This window comes from Rhopalosiphum maidis, chromosome 4 (genome assembly GCF_003676215.2).
Source record: "Rhopalosiphum maidis isolate BTI-1 chromosome 4, ASM367621v3, whole genome shotgun sequence".
Taxonomy (NCBI): domain Eukaryota; kingdom Metazoa; phylum Arthropoda; class Insecta; order Hemiptera; family Aphididae; genus Rhopalosiphum; species Rhopalosiphum maidis.
The window spans coordinates 3,174,155-3,192,984 of NC_040880.1; positions in this window are offsets into that span (position 1 = coordinate 3,174,155).

Below are 18,830 nucleotides of genomic sequence, written 5' to 3' on the forward strand. Positions count from 1 at the left end.
TAAAGATAATAGGTTTGTAAGATGTGGGAGCTATGATGAATTTATAAATAAATAAATAAATTATCTATCATCACTTTATATTTTGTAAAAATATTTCAAGTATAGTAAGTACTATGGAATACTAGTTTATATTACATTACACAGTAGTCAATTTAATAGTTATGAAAAACCATTTTTAAGGAAATTATCCTTAGTATTTTATATTTTAATAACTCAAAAAATGATCACGTTTTTTATTTATATACATTATAATTTTCAATAAACCGACTGCTTTGTAATTTACGATAAAATGGATTGATTCAAATTTTAAATGAAAAGGTAAATATTAACATAGGACACTCCTTAAATGGTATACAAATCTAAGTAATCAAATTTTGTTCTTCAGTGTAATTAAAAATTACTAAAATCGGAATTTACATAAACTCATCAACCATCATCAAACGAACGACAAACTGGGAATAAACATGTTTGGTTATAACGATCTTGTACATGTAACGTATCAGATTTATAATATAATTCGACCGTGTACACTATATGTTTCTAATTGACACAACTGTAATTATACACAGCCATAATAATATTATGTACATCGCTCTAATACTCATCAAGTTTAGCACACGAAACGTGATCTATATACTGTCGTGTGTTACAAAACACACGCAATTTATTTTTCGAACGTTAAAAATGAAAAATAAAAAATGCTCATTGTCCCAGCAGTGTACTTTGGCAGCGCGTGTTTACATGACACGTCGTTTACTATCCTCACTCGCGGACATTCATTAGTCGCCGACGACGACGGTATATATAGTGGTGACTATATATAAGGACTTTTCATTAGGTCCGACGTCAAATACACATTAATTCGATTGTGGCTTGGTGATGCGGGAGAGGCACACCGGTAACGAGATTTTACGAGAACGGCGGCGTTGCTCGATTTAGAAATCCGCTCACGTCCGCTGAAAAGGGCGCGAAAACGGATCGCAAAGGCGTTGGCAGACGTACTTAAGGATGTCGTAGGCACCTGGAGGCTATACTTCTATAGAACGGGACGTATTTCGGGTATACGAATATTGTGTGTACACACTTATACCCGTGACCAACAATAATATTCTAATGTACATCATTATACAATGTATATATAATGCATAAACTATGGAGTAGCGAGAAGTTGTGTTTGGACTGATTCTCTTTGTGCAGACAACTACGGATTATGTACATTTCATTGCACTGAGCGATAACAAGTTGGTTTCTCTATCACCACGTTATTATTATAACTATAGCATGATCGCATCGAGTGCAATAAAAATCAATTGGAGAATTAAAAACCGATAAAATTCCGTATATTACAATACACAGGTATCAATATATTATTGCGTATGCCGTATAGGATAACTGGTATATATGTGATAGGAGTCTCCGCTATTCGAATAAAGTACAAACGATTGTCTATAGGTATTTTTTTTTTTTTTTTATTGATACACATAATTTAGTAAATGGTTTTAATTGTTTTACGCTGAATACTGTGATAATGATTCAAGAAATTTAATTAAAAAAAAAAAATGAGTTAATCGTCTACCTATTATACATATAGTATAGTCAAAGAGTCAAATGATTAATATCAAATTCTGCCACTTAACTAGTCTAATAAATACCAAAAAGAAACTTACTTAAGATTAAAGAAATTCAATTATTAAGGACTAACATTTAACATTTTAATATTAATTATTAATTAGCAGTGGTCAAGAAGCAAGGTGTCTGATGGCATATAATAAACTGTAATCATTATATTTTTATTATTATTATTATTATTATTATTATTATTTTAACCTGTTACAGTAATATTAATTTAATAGGTATAATTATTATTAATTATTAAATATTACTTTTGATCTTAGTTTTGTTTTTCACATAGGATGAAAAATTAGTCGAGAACGAAGTAATATTATTTCCAAATATAAGTTATAAATGTTTATACATTTCATCTCTTAGATTCTATCCAAGGATGGTTTTAATAATACAAATAATAATTTCTATCCGAACAGAATAATATAATTCTTAAAAGTCACTTTAATTACATATTTAATTAACCATTATCTTTTGATCTATGCATAGCAATATGATTCCAGTTATTTATATAAACTTTAACTTCTCTAACTTCTAAGATTATACAATTCTTTTATAATAATATATTATATATATATTATTTATATATTGTATTAAATTTGTTTAGATATACATATATTAATTAAACTAAATAATACTTTTAAAGTTACATAATATTTAGTAGAATAACTTATTATATTTTCAGTAAGTTATTTCAATCAAAATTAAGATCAAAGTTAAATGGTATTTAAATAAAATAGTTTTCAACATTTTACAATGTTTTACAATCGATATAGTTTTTATGATAATACGTAAGTCAAAATGCAGGTATGAAATTAAAAATACTATTTTAGTACTATTAATAAAATACAACTATGATGATATTATAATACCGCTTTAATATGTAAGTAAATAGTAAAGTGTAGTTTATTCATTTTTTGCATTAAAATCGTTTATTATATTTTTTTATTTTGCCGCAGACAAAAGTACTGACTAAAAAGGCTCGAAGGTAAATTTATTCTCATATAACTTCATTTGACGTACCTACTTTTTTTTTCATTAGAATAAAATATAACTCAAGCTTTTGAAGAATTAAATAATTAATAATAATAATAAAAAAACATACCTACCTGTTTCCTCTTTGTAATATTTTCGTCCGAAGGCATATTTCCTATCCCATTCAAAGGACTCATTTGCACGAGAAACGGAAAATTCTAAAACTTCAAACCACTTGAAAACATCCCGAGCACACGTCGGTGTTTTTTTTCTCTGCTTTACGTATTTTTTCATTTTAGGTACTTTTTTGATGTGTTGGCGCGTGTCACCGTCATTCTTTATTATTTTGTGACACAAAGGTTGGCCGCATCGTATGTGCTATTATAATAATATAAGTCGTACGACGATCGTGTACAACTATGTACACGTATATTGTATAGTCTGTATAGGTAGGTACCATGATAAGTATAATATAGACATGACAGCGAAATGAACCTCAAGCGTTTAAACCTCGAGCGCGTAATATAATAATAATAATAATAATAATTATTATTATTATTATAATCATCTCTCTACTGCAGTGGTTTTCAAACTGGTGTGCCGCGGTTTTCTCATAAATTACCGATCGCATCGAATCGTGATATTAGAAAATGTTGGTGTGCGTCAACTATTCGTCCAAGAATTAAAAATATTTGTTAGCCCATCAATCACACATTTCTTATGAAATATTTGTGTAATTATAATTAATTAGTGCGCCGTGAAAATTGTTTGAAGTGTACGGTGTGCCGTGTATAATAAAAGTTTGAAAACCACTGCTCTACTGAGTTTAGCTTTTATGAAAGCTTCCACTGCGTAAACACCATACGTGTGTATTATGTCGGTACATACGTATAATAGTATATACGTGTTGTAACGCGGCGGACGTTTCTAAAGGACGCTTGCCAGCGTTTAAATTGAGACCAATTAATAAATATTTCGCACGGTTGTTATACGACACGGCGGGTAGGCAAAAACAAAAACAAAAAAAAAAAGCTTTTTAACGACCCTAAATTATTACGTTATATCATTATATAATATTTCCACAAACCTGTGGCGATCTCATGCACCGAGTACATATTATTGTTTTGTTCGTGTCAATATATAATATGTCTTATCTTTCACTGATTTCCTTACTTTTTTAAATTTTAAAATCTATAGAAGCGTATAAATATATTATTTTTAACACGTTTATGTGGGTATTTTTCACCTTTCACGCCATACACAGAAAATACAATAATATAATAACTATATTTATATTTATATACTTATTCATCAATATTAATTCCATAATAGCAATAGTAATAATAAATTTAATAAAAGTGTACACTTTTATATATAAATATTATCAACTCAACTATGTTGACTAAATAAAATAATTAATATCTGCATAAAATAGTTTTGATATTTGAATTATGTTTGTTCCTTGTATGCAAATAATGATCAAATATACCCATTACAGTCAAAATTGTAATAGTATCTATACATATGATACACAATAATTTTGATATAAATAGTTTAAACTTTTTAAATTAAAACAAAATTAGAATAAATTAATTTTACTGAATATAACCTGAAGTTCCTTTAAATTATCTTCAATAAGTTTTTAATCGTTGTATTAAGCGAATAAAGATATGATTTATAAGTACATCACAAAACATATATATAATAGAATATTACAGATTTACCTAGCATAAAATAAATAGCTCTAACATTTTTTTTTGGCTTAGCATTTTTCTTTGGTATTATTAATTTATTTTATTTATTAGATTATTTTATAATTAAATTAATAAATATATATATATCTGATTATTCCATTTAATATTGAAGTAAAAAATGTTACCTAAGCATTTTAGTTTAACATTAGTGACCTTTTCAAATATATGGCAATAACAAACTTCTAAGATACTTAAACATTTGAAATCATGTAATCACAGTTAATTTTTTTAATTTGTGTGTATCTTTATAATATACGAATTTCGTGTATGGTGGATATGTTCGTGATGCACTTCGAAACTACTAATTTTGATGAAATTATAACCAATGAGTGAGATTTGGTCTCCATTATAAGATAGGATAGTTTTTATCTCGATTAATTACTTCAATATTACCTCTTTATTATGTTTAGGGCTATGCCATTAATTTATTAATCGATTGAAATTTATGCATAGATGCGACAGTTATGTAAAGTTGATATATCGAAAATATCATCTATGCACAATATCAGAAAACCAAAAATATTATTTATCCTCACGCTAAATATTAGTATTAGGCGACCAAATTTAACACGGATATGTTTTGTATGGGCAACGAGGTGCGCAGAGTTTAACTAGTATACATATATAGATTTTATATTTAGCTGAAGAAAATTATTATTTAAGTATGATTTTATATAATTAATACATTGAATCGCTAAATTATACAATTTTACAATATTTTTAAGTTCAATAAAATTAATGCATTAGCGAAATAAATAATATCTCTCTCAATTTTAAAACTAATTAAACTACATTTATAATACCAATAATGAATAACATGGGACACAGGACTATTCCTTGAGGAACTCCACAGTTTACCTTTAAGGGATATACTAATATTCGCGGATTCTGACTACCTGCGTTCTATTTGTAAAATATAAACAAATCTAGTACAATATCACGAATATCGTAATATTCTAAATCTTCGATCCGAATACTATGATCAATAGAATCAAATGTTTAATTCTATTAACAAATCAACTACCTTATAACCCTACTTAAGACTAGAATGAATTTAATTTGAAGCAGATATACTATCTTTTATTAAGCCAATTGGTTTCCTGATAAATAAATTATGTTTACCTATTCAAATTTTTAACTAATCGTTATTTTATATATTTTAAAAATATTTTAGATGTCAGAAAATTTGAGAAAAATTAAATATCACCTGATTTATATGACGTAACGATTAAGGTTTTAAAAGTTTGTAAGTTTGCGAGAAAGGTTCCAGTTAATAATGCTCAATTATGTAAAATTTTGAAAGGGAACGAAATACTTCTGTAAAAATAAAAAAATAAATGCTTTTAACAACTCTATATTGCGTTACACCATTATATAATATTTAAACAAATCTGTGACTGTAGAAAATGATTTTGTTCGTGTCAGTATAACCTCTACTTCTTACTTAACTTTTCTTTTTAAATTTTCATATCAATAAGAGCGTTAAATATATTTTTTAAATGTTAACATGTATATGTAGCGTTTATGTTTATGCATTTGACTTTTCGCACCAATTATAGAAAATGTATACTATATTACTAGTTAGTTTCCTCTAAAATGAATAATATTCTATAATCTATGGAAAAAAAGTCGAATTTTTAACCGAATTCGATCTATATGAAACTGTTTTTGTTTTTTTATTCTATAATATCAGTCTATAGAACTAATATTTTAAAATATTTTTTCAATGTCTTAACATATTCGGTATCACTTATTTTTACCACGGAAAGACTACGCGTGATTTTTTCCCAATTATGTAAGTTTATAATTTTTTAAGGTATGGATTATTTTAAGTTTTTGCTTAACATTATATATTTTTACTTCATTTTTCCCTCACACTGTAAAAATGTATAAAAATGAACAAAATTATACTCTAGAGTTATTATTATATACATCATGGAACTCTATATATTTATTTTACACAAATGCCCATACATTATTCATGTTATGGTTTATTTAACCTTACTACCCTGTGGTACCGGTCGGAGAAATTCACTGGGGTGACAAATTATTTAAATTATATATTCTAAATTTTTGTAGTCTCTAAATTTAATTAAAAAATGTTAAGTTGTATAATAATATGGTCAATATGGGATATATATACATTTTATTAATATTATAAACATAGTTTATTTCAAATCGTATAATAATATAAGATATTTTTCCCTCTTAAGCTCAAATTGACGAAAAATCACATCTCATTAATGCATCGAATAATCGTATAGGTACCAATTACTTCACTGCCTCACATATTATCATAATATAATTGTATACACTTAAAATTAAGAACATTGACTAGTAATTTTTATTTATCATACAAATTGTGATACCGAATTTTTCAGTATTATATTAGACAAAAAATAATAAATATTCAGAGTAAGCCATGAAAATGGTTTTCCTAAAATTATCGTCACAAGAAAAAAAGGATTTTATAGTTTTACAATGTGATAAATGACAATTATTATAATATCATGTTAACTCGGATTGATATAGCGGTTAATATTGAAAATATGTTTACTATTTTTGCGGTATAATATAGCAAGTTGCGAAATAATAATAGTTTTGATAATATATATTAAAAAAAGTTACACGGGTATAACAGTCACTACTGCCTTTCGTTACTATACACAACGGTTCCCGTGACCTTACCTAACACAGCTACTTTATATGTATATATATACGTACAGTGAGTTCGGTTGTTGTATACATTATATATAAATCCTTTGAATGTTATTGTATGAAAGCTCAATTCTGATAACAGTTGGACGAATGTGGTTTTGTGATCGCGAACAATATAACTCTGATAGGAAGTCTTGCGAATCCTATGGATTAAGTCACTGTGCAAAATATTGCTTCCGCAACAACTGCAATTGTGCTTTATTGCGCGGGTTAAATTGTTCAATATTCTCTAAATCGTCGATCCGTCGATTCTGCGCCATATTGTACGATAATAACTAATGAGCAATGAGTAATAATAACTGTACAACTTATGTATCAAAATCAGTATCAAATGTTAATAGTATTATAATAATTGCAACTTTTAGTTTTAGATGTTATTTATTTTATTCATATTAAATACTCATTTTGTTTTTATGTACGTACGATTTACGGTTAATTCAAATACCGCGTTGTAAAACATCATCATTATGATCGCAACCATTGTAAATATACCGGTTTTAATTTTTACAAGACTTTTATAGATGGTTAAAAAATTTAAATTAAATCTTATTTTTAAAAATATATAAATTGTGCGCTACTCGCTTAAACATTTTATTTTTACGTTTATCCTAATTTAAAAAAAATGCTTTACTAATAAAATAATATTTACGTGCGAGTTTGATTTCAAAATAAAATTAATCAAAAATTACGTTTTTTTGTACAAACAATACATTACAACATAAAAAAAACCAACATTATCATTCTTATTCTCAAAATAATCTCATTGTTTTAATTAACTATTATGCATAGTCAAAAATATTATGTTTAATTAAATTAATTTAATTATATATTATAGTTTTTAAAATGCTTTCGATGTTTTTGTCGTGATCTACTCTAAAAACAATATTAGCTTATAATTTAAAAAAAAATATGTATATATTTTAGATTAATTAATTTTTAATTTAAATCAAATATATTATTATAGAAATGTTTATGAAAAACGATCGTTCAATCAAATTAGTTAGCAAACTATTTTGGTCATTTTGGGAATACCGAAGTTTAGACAAGACGGACGTTTCGAGTGAAGTAGGTTATAATTATGAATGTTAATTGAGATAAGACATTTTCGAACCTTCCTTTAATATAATATCCAATATAATCTTTCTAGGGTAGTCGTACGTCCAATCTTGGGAAACTTGATTATTTGATTGAATGAAGAGATATATTTTAAAACGATTTGTCTGGCGTAGAGACGATAAAATTATTGAAAAATACGTAATTGTTTTCTCGTTTTGACACGATATTTTTGCTATTATCTATTTCAAATTAATTATTGTGAGGACTGGTCATTCCGGTTTTTAACAATAGGTATTTTTTTTAGCTTTTATATGTATGTTATAGAATACTGACTGTTCTATGTGGTATTCAAGTAACGAAAAAATAAGATGTAAACACTGAATGTCGACCGCGAAGGAGTGGAAAGATTTTTTCTATAACTATTATATACGAAAAGTTGGTGCGGGTTTTAGTAAGATAAAATATAGCTACCCTAAACGTTTCTAGTATTTCACCTCCCTAAACTTGGGTGATTATTATTTTAAAATCTGCAAAAATGACATGTCATTCATTAATACATAGGTACATTTTTTTAGAGTCAAAAAATGTTTTAAAAAAAGTTTTGTAACACTTTTTTTGTTACACAATATGAAAACCAATTGTTTAACACTGTTTAAGACGTACCTTAAAGTAATATATTAAATACAATATTATGGTATCTCAAAACACTTATCATCACTCAGTTAAATTATACCCAGTATAAAGATCACAGACCAAACATAAATCATAACATCATTCGGATATTTAGAATAATCGCTTACATTTAATATTTATCATCGACCTAAAAGTATACCATAATTATACGCGGTGTGTTATAGAGATATGATATTTGAATGTGTCAGATCATTGTGATACACTCTGATACTTCTGATAAATATCTTTCTGAAACAATTAAAATATAGCTTTATACTTAAAAACGGTAACCATCGCGTAATTGAAAAAAAAACATCGCATTTCCAAACCAAATCAAAGCCACGATTTTCAAAACATATTACAATAATGTGCCCACATACACGTCATATTATACAGTGTCGGACACGTTACATTATCGTCCCGTCCTGCAGACGGACGTAGTGCGCGTGCGCCCCGACAAAATAGTACGATTGCAGTCTCCGCGTAATAGTTGTTATGAATGTTATATTATTATTTCCTGTCTCGTCCGTATTTATGCAGCCTCTACCGTACGCGATGCGTTGCTGTGACGACTACGACGCGTGACGATCGTTTACATCGGAAGTGCGTGATGCATGTGGTTGTAGAAATTATATCGTTCTCCGGACCCTATTATAGCTGTTGGTGGTTTACGTGACCGATTTTCGCTCGTATACATCCGACCGAACCGCGCCAAAAGTTGTGATCGCCTGCAAGACGCGAACGTGTACACTAATTTAAGCAAGCACGGGAGTTAAACTCCGTTCAGCGCAACTACCACACAACTACAGGGTGCACCACATTCGACAGTGCAATACCGTTATCTCGTTTATCGTGTAAAATGACATTAATATAATAATGTGAAGTACGTGTCCGCGCGGCAGAAATATCCCGAGGACGAACGATAATGCGTAGTATCTATACAATATTATGTATCGAGTTTATTTTTCGTGAATTTATATTATAACAATAATTTGTCGTATGATATTCGCATTATTGCTATTGCAAATTATTTCCATCGAAACCAAATAAATTGCACAAGAGTGGCAGGTCCCGTTTAGACCGGAGTAATTTATATTATCGTTATGCAAATGTATATTATATATTATTAATTGAATGATTATCATAATAAAGGATAATGCTCTTATTGGTATAATAATAATGGTATATTATTATGTAACACACATTTAATGCAATTGTTTTGGGATCTGAGCGGACCCGATCAGTTATTGAATGATGCGCATTTTTTAATTTTTAGTGTTTTAATTGCATCAACTCTTAAACAGACGTTTACGATTTCAAGTTAAACTTTATGGTTACTAGTGAAAATCGAATCTAGTTCTTACTATGGGAAGTCAAAAGTAAATAATTCTCAGTAATTTATCCAAAAATTATCCAGAAAACTAAAAAATAAAATATGAAAAAATAGAAATATTTAAGCAATGATAGTTGTCGACAACATTGATTTTTAAAAACTGAACGATAATTATTGCATTACAAATATTTTATATTATTATCTCCATTATTTTCAAAATGTTTTCCATTTAAAAAATTATAACAGCTTCAATTTTAATAGTTGAGTTTTGAAAATTGAATTTGTGGTTCTTCATAAATTATTCTTAGAGTTATCTAAATACATAATTTTTCCAACAACTTTTTAATAGACATGAAGTTAAAATGTGTTGTCAAAAGTATAGATATTTAAATGAAAAATAACGATTTTTCTTCTAATCATTTTAGTCATTAATAATCAATTATTCAAAAAATATTGATAATAACCATAACAAATTTCCGCCATTACGTATATTATTGTTTTTATATACGCAATAAAATTTGTGACATATTTAAATATATTTTAAGCTATTTGTACCACGACGTCTTACTCATTGACGAGATACTGTCAAAACCTAACTACTACAGAACGACATCCAACTTTTATTTGTATGCCCATCATACTCGTGGCTTGAAAACAGAAATTAATTTAAATGGTGAACGCGAAACTGTATAGGAACTTGATTCTTATTTGCAATGAATAATTTATTATAATATAATTATTAGTTACAGTGGACCTACCATTTGATTGTAAAACGCTTTTTCGCTTCGAGTGTTCGTATAGTGAACCTATTTCATACCAAGGAATCAACGCGGCTGGTTCTGCGGTGTCCGGTGTTACTGGTATTTATTATTATTATTAATTTTTTTTTTTTTTTAATAGTTTTTAACAGTCCACTGGTGACTAAATGATAAAATTTTAACACGTCAGTAGCGTATTATGTAAATATGTTATATTTTCTGAACAAATATTACGGGACACCGGGAAGTGAACTCGTGACAGATGTGTGGCTGAATTGCCTATGCAATACTCCGCGTTAGCATAATTTATTATTATTGAAATGTGAAAAAATACTCGAAAAATATACTCAAAGCAGTACGAATGTCAGGAATTGACGCTAGTAATCGTGCACCGGGTACACATTGTTATCTTTCCTCGTGGACGTATTATTGTATATTATTATAAATAGAGAATTTGTGAGATCTAAAACAAATCGTACTAACTATTGGGTTATTTGAAACTTTAAAATGTATGCTTATTGTAAATAATTCATACGTATATTGCCATGTTATAATCAATAATAATGATTGTATTCATTATTATTTAGTGGTCTACTAGCTCCGGTCGACTTCGATAGTGCTAGTGTAAAGGGTACGAAATTCTATCGAACGCAATGAGTCACGTATTACATAATAGTATGTATAACGCATACACATATTAATATGACCGCGGCTGTCTAGCTATAAAATATAATAATTATTATTTGTGTTTAATGGCTGTTATCGTGCAATATTATTATGCACATCATTACTGTAAATGTGGACATATGGAATTAGGTATTGTCGTGGTATATTTATAATGATAATTGAATTTCGACCGTCTAAAATCATAGTTTGGACAACTTATACTGTGCGTGGGCAAAATGTGGGTTATAAGTTTTTTTAATTTGCTCAATTGACTGAAACGTTGTAACGTTCCTTGAGTGGCTGTATGAAATCAAAACAAATGCGTGTAATCCGGCAGATGATTAAACGAAAGAAAAAGCATCGCTATGGTCAATACTTGGTAGGAACCAGAAAAATTCATTGACGACGGGTTTCTTCTACTATAATAGTTGTCTTTATACGATTGTAGATTTGCGATTGAAATCTATTCTTTTCTCTATTGTTTTTTCTTATTTTATCGTCTCTTTTCTAAAATTAACTTAGAAGAGCAATATTATTATTATGTTCTTTTTATGTTTTTTTTTATGTACAGTACAGGTTTTATAAAATGTAATATAATTTTTTCTCCTTCATCGTATTTATTTTCTTTAATTCATTTATAATGAAATTCTTTTGAACTAAAATCAAATTATTGCCCTGCAATTTACCGACGATTTTGAGTTAAGTTTAAATTTTTGTTTGTACATCAAATTGAAGAGTTAAACATTATGCACATTACGACAATATAGAGAAAAATGTTTTTTTAGATGCGAACCAAAAGACACAACAGTCAATGTAAAACTGTTTAAATAGTTTTAGAATATGAAGTTTTCGCATTATATGGAGGGAACTTTAATCGACACAGACTTTATAAGGATTTATCTTGTTTTGAAGATAAATAGATGGTGAAAGACTATATCTGATGTTTTTGTGTAAATAAAAAAGAGGTTTAAGTCAAAATTAATGACTAGTTATCGATCTTATAATATCATGAAGTAATATCTTAAAATTATTTGTTTGTATAGGAAAAAAATTAAAAATACCTTATAAATAAACAATTCCTTTTACTTAATTTATAAAGTATTCCAATAATTTGTAAGTAATATTATATTTTTATACTTTTATATTAGTTTTGAAGTATTTTTGAAATTTGGAGTTGAGCGATGAATGTATTGATTTTACAATGATGTGTGTTTTTTTTGTGTTTGTCAACACGATGAGTAGTCAACAAGATGATTCGATTTTCTACTTTGAGAATGGTTTTGGATAGGAAATTGGATCTAGTTTGTACTTTAAAGAGGTCAAAATTTAAAACTTCTAGTATATTTTTATAATCGGAAAAAACAAATAAAATATAACGAAAAATGGGAATTTTTACGCTAAATCAATTTTCAAATAAATTGATAGATTTACTTTGTTATAATTCAAAAACAAATAACCACAAAAACTTTTCACCAAATTGAAAATTTAATGCAAAGTTTATAAGTGATTCATTTCTCAACTAAAAAATATCAAAGACCAGTGTATATTAACATAGAAAAATTAAGGTCAATAGGTTACGAGTTTTCAACTAGTTCAGTTATTATTGATATTACATATTAAATTCATGTCATAGTAATAATATTTAAATGTAATAATATTGTCTGTTATTTATTGGAAGACGTGTTTTTTCAATATTGTAATTTTGTTACGAGTTGTGGGCGTTTTTAAATGACACTACTCCGGCACGCGCTTATATAATATAACAGGCTCGAGGATTATTATTACACACGAACGAGCCACACAAACGTCTGGTATATATCGTGTATATTATAATAAATTACTGTAATATTGTGTTTTAGCCATTACTGCAGTACTGTGCTCTTTTTAACTTAGTATTACATATGGTCTTACTGCGGATAATTTTAGTCATTGGATGTACACATATTCAAAGATTGCGGATTATTTAAATTTTATTTCAGAAATGAAATTTTTTTTAAGATATATACGAGTATAATACTAGTCTACTAGAGTTATCAATAATAGCCGTACATATTTTTATTAGAAATAAATATATTAATACTATTATTTCAGAATCGTATATATTAATATACTACAAATATTTTTAGTATTTTTTTATTTGTTAGTAGATAAAAATAGTATTAAAAAACAATGACGAAATTATTAACATCAAGTCAAAATATAAAATGTCAATAACTTAGTTATTTTTACCAAATATGTTTATTGTTTATATTATCTTTATCTGTACATAGTATAATTTTTAAAATATTTTGACTATTTTTGAGCTATTTATAGGTATAAAAATACTCGATGAGTCAAAGTACAACAAAATATAATACGAGATCTCACATAACTTTTCATTATATCTGTATACAATATTATTAAAAATACGTAGGCACAATTTTTTTTTTACAATAGAATCTTTTACAATATTTATCTAAAACACAAACATCATAAGCTACAAATATGTTATGTAGTAATAACTTAACAAAATGTTTTCATTTTATATCGAAGTTTTGAGAACTAAGTACAAGATTCCTCAAAAGTAGTTTATATTGAATATTGAAACAATAAAATCTAAAATTTCTAAAAAATAAAAAGACACTATTTTTTATACATTTTAAGTTTAATTTCTAACGATAAATAACAATGTTAATTATTTTATTAAAATTTACAAACATAATTAATGGGGAATTTAAAGTATATTAGTATATTACATTATTATGAATTTTACTGTACGTATTGCCATTTTGATTTATTAAAGATATTATCTATTTATACTATGAATCTGTTTTTACTATTTTGTGGTATTTACAGAAAGATGTTTTTAAATTTTGAGTTATATAAATTGATATAATGTGAAATAAATATGTTATTATTATTTAAATAATATAATAAATACAATATGTATTTTTAGAAAAAAATAAATCGATCTTCCGTTATATTAAAAGCGAAATAAATGACTTTAATTGATATAATATATATAAAACTAAACATATATCATGAATTATACTTAGTGATATAGGCTGACAATCTGTCTCCGCTCAGAATCGTTTTTCGTATACAATGATGTATCACTGAATTCAAATTTAACGCACCCATCACATTTTCCTACCTTTTCTTGAGATAATTTTGAGCTTTGGTATATTCATTAAACTAATCAAACCTATGAATAGGGAGTATTGGATAATTAATGATGCCGTTTTTCAGATTTCATTTAATTTTCAAAAAACTACTATTGTGGTTTTTTACACGACTGTTGGAGATTGAATTTTAATAAATAAATCAGTGATATCGTTTAATATATAAGTAATAAGAATTTTGATTCGTATTGTTAAATCAAAAGTATTATATTGTGCGCGTAATATTTAAATATTTACCGTTGAATTTTGCACGATTTGGAAGTTGAATCTATCGTGTAAGTTTTGTCGTCGGGATAAACAATTCATTGTCGCACTTAAACAAAATGTAACAAATTGCGATTTTAAGATAGACAATAAAGTTAAATTTTTTCGACTTTACCGGAAATACAAATTTATCACGGAAAACCTAAATATTTTATAAACTATAATATTATATATAGTCTATATCTACGGGAGAAAAAAATATTAAATACAATTTTGTTGATAAGATTAATGTGATAAAATAAATTCGTAAATAATTCGAGACCATTTTATTGTTTATTGTAATTTATCTCCATAAAACTTACATATAAATATAATACTATAAATGTGCGTAAAAAGTGCTATTATTATTGCTATTGTTTTTATTACATACAAAGTTTTGCGAGAGTTAATGTCCAAAAGAAAATTTTCTAGAAGCTGATAAATGTTACTTCGCCGATAGTGGCAGTGATGGATTTAATGAACAAAATAATGTGAAAAGTAGGGCAAGCGGAATAGTTCAAAAGTGCCCACATTTATAAATCGCTATGCGATTTTGTACTTAGAAAAATGAGCTTATAAAACTCTACAGCGAGCAATACAACGCGATGACAATGGCGCTGTTTTTGCTGCGGCGTATGTGGAGCATTTCTTTAATACGAAACGCACATAATGGTATCGCCGCCCTCTCGGGCTAAAAATAAAGTTTTCACGTACTAATTTAATAATATATGGGTGGCGTCAATGATAAGTTTATTGTCCCGGAGACATTTTGAATTGCGAACTCAATGAAACCTGTTTCTCCTCATTGATTAGATTTATACGTTTTCCTCGTCCCGGTCGGAAATGACATCAAAACGTCCCGACCAAATAAAGCGTTATAAATTTAAACGAATATTTATGAGTTAATATAAAGGCGAAGTACAAAACGAACACTGCGGTGTCTTGCAGATTAATTGAATAAACACACTTTGTTTAATACTCCATAGAACCGTGAAAATAAGCTGGTTTTCGATTATATATTTGGGTGTATTGCAGTGTATATCAAAATATAATAGCAACTAATATGCTAATAAGTTGGTTTTCTGGATATTTTATAGAAAAACATAGAACAATTTTGGCATTAAAAGTATTGGCCTCGGTATGCCATCACGATGACACGGTAAGAAAAAAATTTTTTTTTTAAAAACAGCGCACTGAGAGACGGTTTACTTACACATTTACACCAGACGTCGACGATCCGTCTAACATACTAACACAGTAATATGTTTAAGGTTATAAGATTATAAGGTGTTTTCGTAGCCGTTACCGCGACTTTTTTTATATTTCTATTAATATTATATTAAACTAAAAGATTCCACTGTGCGGTAGTAGAGCACATTTGCATATTTCAGATACCTCGAGTGCGATAACTTTCAAAATATTTTATTATATCAGAGTTCGGGGATACGTTAATAATTTTAATTTGGCTGTTGTTTAAAATATGAGTTTAATGGTAAATAAACAAATAAAAAGTTTAAAAATTAATAATAAGTAGTCGATTACATTTTTTTTTTTTTGAAATACCTCAGTAAAATTTAATTCAAAATAAAATACAGCTCGAGTCTTATTAGGTCTCATATTTACAAAAGCCGAAGAGAGTGCCGAATAAAATTGTCTTATTTCACCGTTCATTTACACCTACTACATAAACTCGAAATAGCTTTAATAGTGTAGTCGACGAATAAGGGTTGCGGGTGACAACGACTTGAAACATACCACACGTTCCCGATATAATTGATGTAATGTAATGTGTCATTATAATTTATAATGATGACAGGTATAATGTAAAAGAATTATAGTTTATTATCATTTTCACATCAATGTGCGGTATTGTTGTGGCAGGGCACTGCTGACGCACAGATATTCGAACGATTTATAGTATTTAATTTTTGGTTGACGACACTTCATTATTTTGTTTTTGTGCTTTTAAAACCGTTAAGTACCTGCGAATTATTGTATTAACCATTTTACCTACGACTCTGAATACTATACCTGATAAATATTATGGCAATAGTTATACTTTGTTTTTTTTTAAATACGCAACTCGAAATTTTTCAATTTTATAATTTACTATCGCATTACACAGATTAATTTGATTTATAAAAATTAACGGTGTTTTTGCCTGGATCTGGTCTGATTGAATTGTACTGAGTTAGAAACGATGAGGACCATATATGTGACATTCAATTAAAATGTGTTGTACTGAAAAGCCAATAGGATTTATAGGATACTCGCATAAGACCTTATTCTTCATTTACCATAAGAAATTCACGAGTAAACATCTGGCGTGTGTCTTATGCGTAGTTGATTTAATACAATTTCATATTTTCTTTTTATAGATTCTGGTTTTTCTGTCTAACAGGACCTATTTGTATTTTAATTTGATTTAATTATCTCTACAAATGTCTAATATACCTACTGTTTATTATTTTTATTTTTAATTTTGTTTAGATGTCATAAAATTATTGATTAAAATAAAAAATACTCCATTATTAGTTGTGGTTCATTTAACATTTTATTATCCATTTTATTGCTTTATAGATTGTCTATGTATTCAATATTCATGTATCCAGACAATTACTATAATATTTTTGTTTAGTTTTGATGTTTCTAATATTAGTTTGTTGCAATAATTGTATTCTAGTAAATATTTTATTAGAGAACACTCTGTGATTCAATGAGTATTATATTATGTTTCGTGCGTTTCTAATCAAATATAATGGTCTGTATTGCCTCGAGGATTTCGGTGCTTCGCTTGAGAATATCAAGCAGTTCTCCAAGAAATTCTATATCAGTGTTGTATTGAAGAATATTATTGAAAAACATATATCGTTTTAGCAACGATTCTATAGACTCTATGGAAGGTTTTATAAATCTTTATTTTATACTTTTGTATATTTCGCAGGAAATTGTTTTTGTTTGAGATACGTATTATTATGTTAAGATTGTATTACAATAGCTTAGAAAAAATACATCCCACACACGCAGTTAATTTTTTTTTTTTAGACCATTAGTATATTGGCACCAGAATATAATATTACCGTTGTTAAGTAAATGATAAATATGTGGCCGTTATAATGTAATCACAAACCTTAATAAGTTAAGTTGAAATGATATATTAATCGTATAGTGAATATTAGCCAATCACATATAAATTGAAGACTTTTTTTATTATAAAAAAAAAAATATTTACATATTTTGTTCCACTCAAAATTAAATTTCGTATGCGTTTGAACTACCTAGGTGTAAACAATACATCGTTGACCTCGTAAACGAAATATAAAATAAAAATCAATATATTTACTTATAGGTAATATTAGTCTACATATATCACATATGTGTGTAAATGATTAATATTTGTTAATAAAAATAGTTTGTATGATATATACCTATTGTTTAAGAGAATATAATATGTATACGTCAATTATAAATTTGTCCTCCATAAATCTGGCGAAATGTGCATGCTCGAAAATATGCTGAGAAATATTTTGCTGCTATTTGAGTGTAGACAAAGGACAATATAATATGGTTCAATATACACAGGTATGTGGTCGACTGCATATACGTGGTTTGTATAAGAGTGTACGATCTTGAATATATTAAACATACGAACTACATTTTTATTTTATAATGCAGTCTGTATGATAATTGTATGTATATTTGTATTTTTGTTTTCTCTGTAGTATGTGCAATTCATCTATTCATATTACACATGCAAATCCTAATATTAAATCCTGCATATCCTAAAACAAATTGTTGGAGAAGTCTGGAGTAACAACGTTTACGATAAAACGACGGTGCATGGAAATTATATTTAAAAATTTTTTTTCTG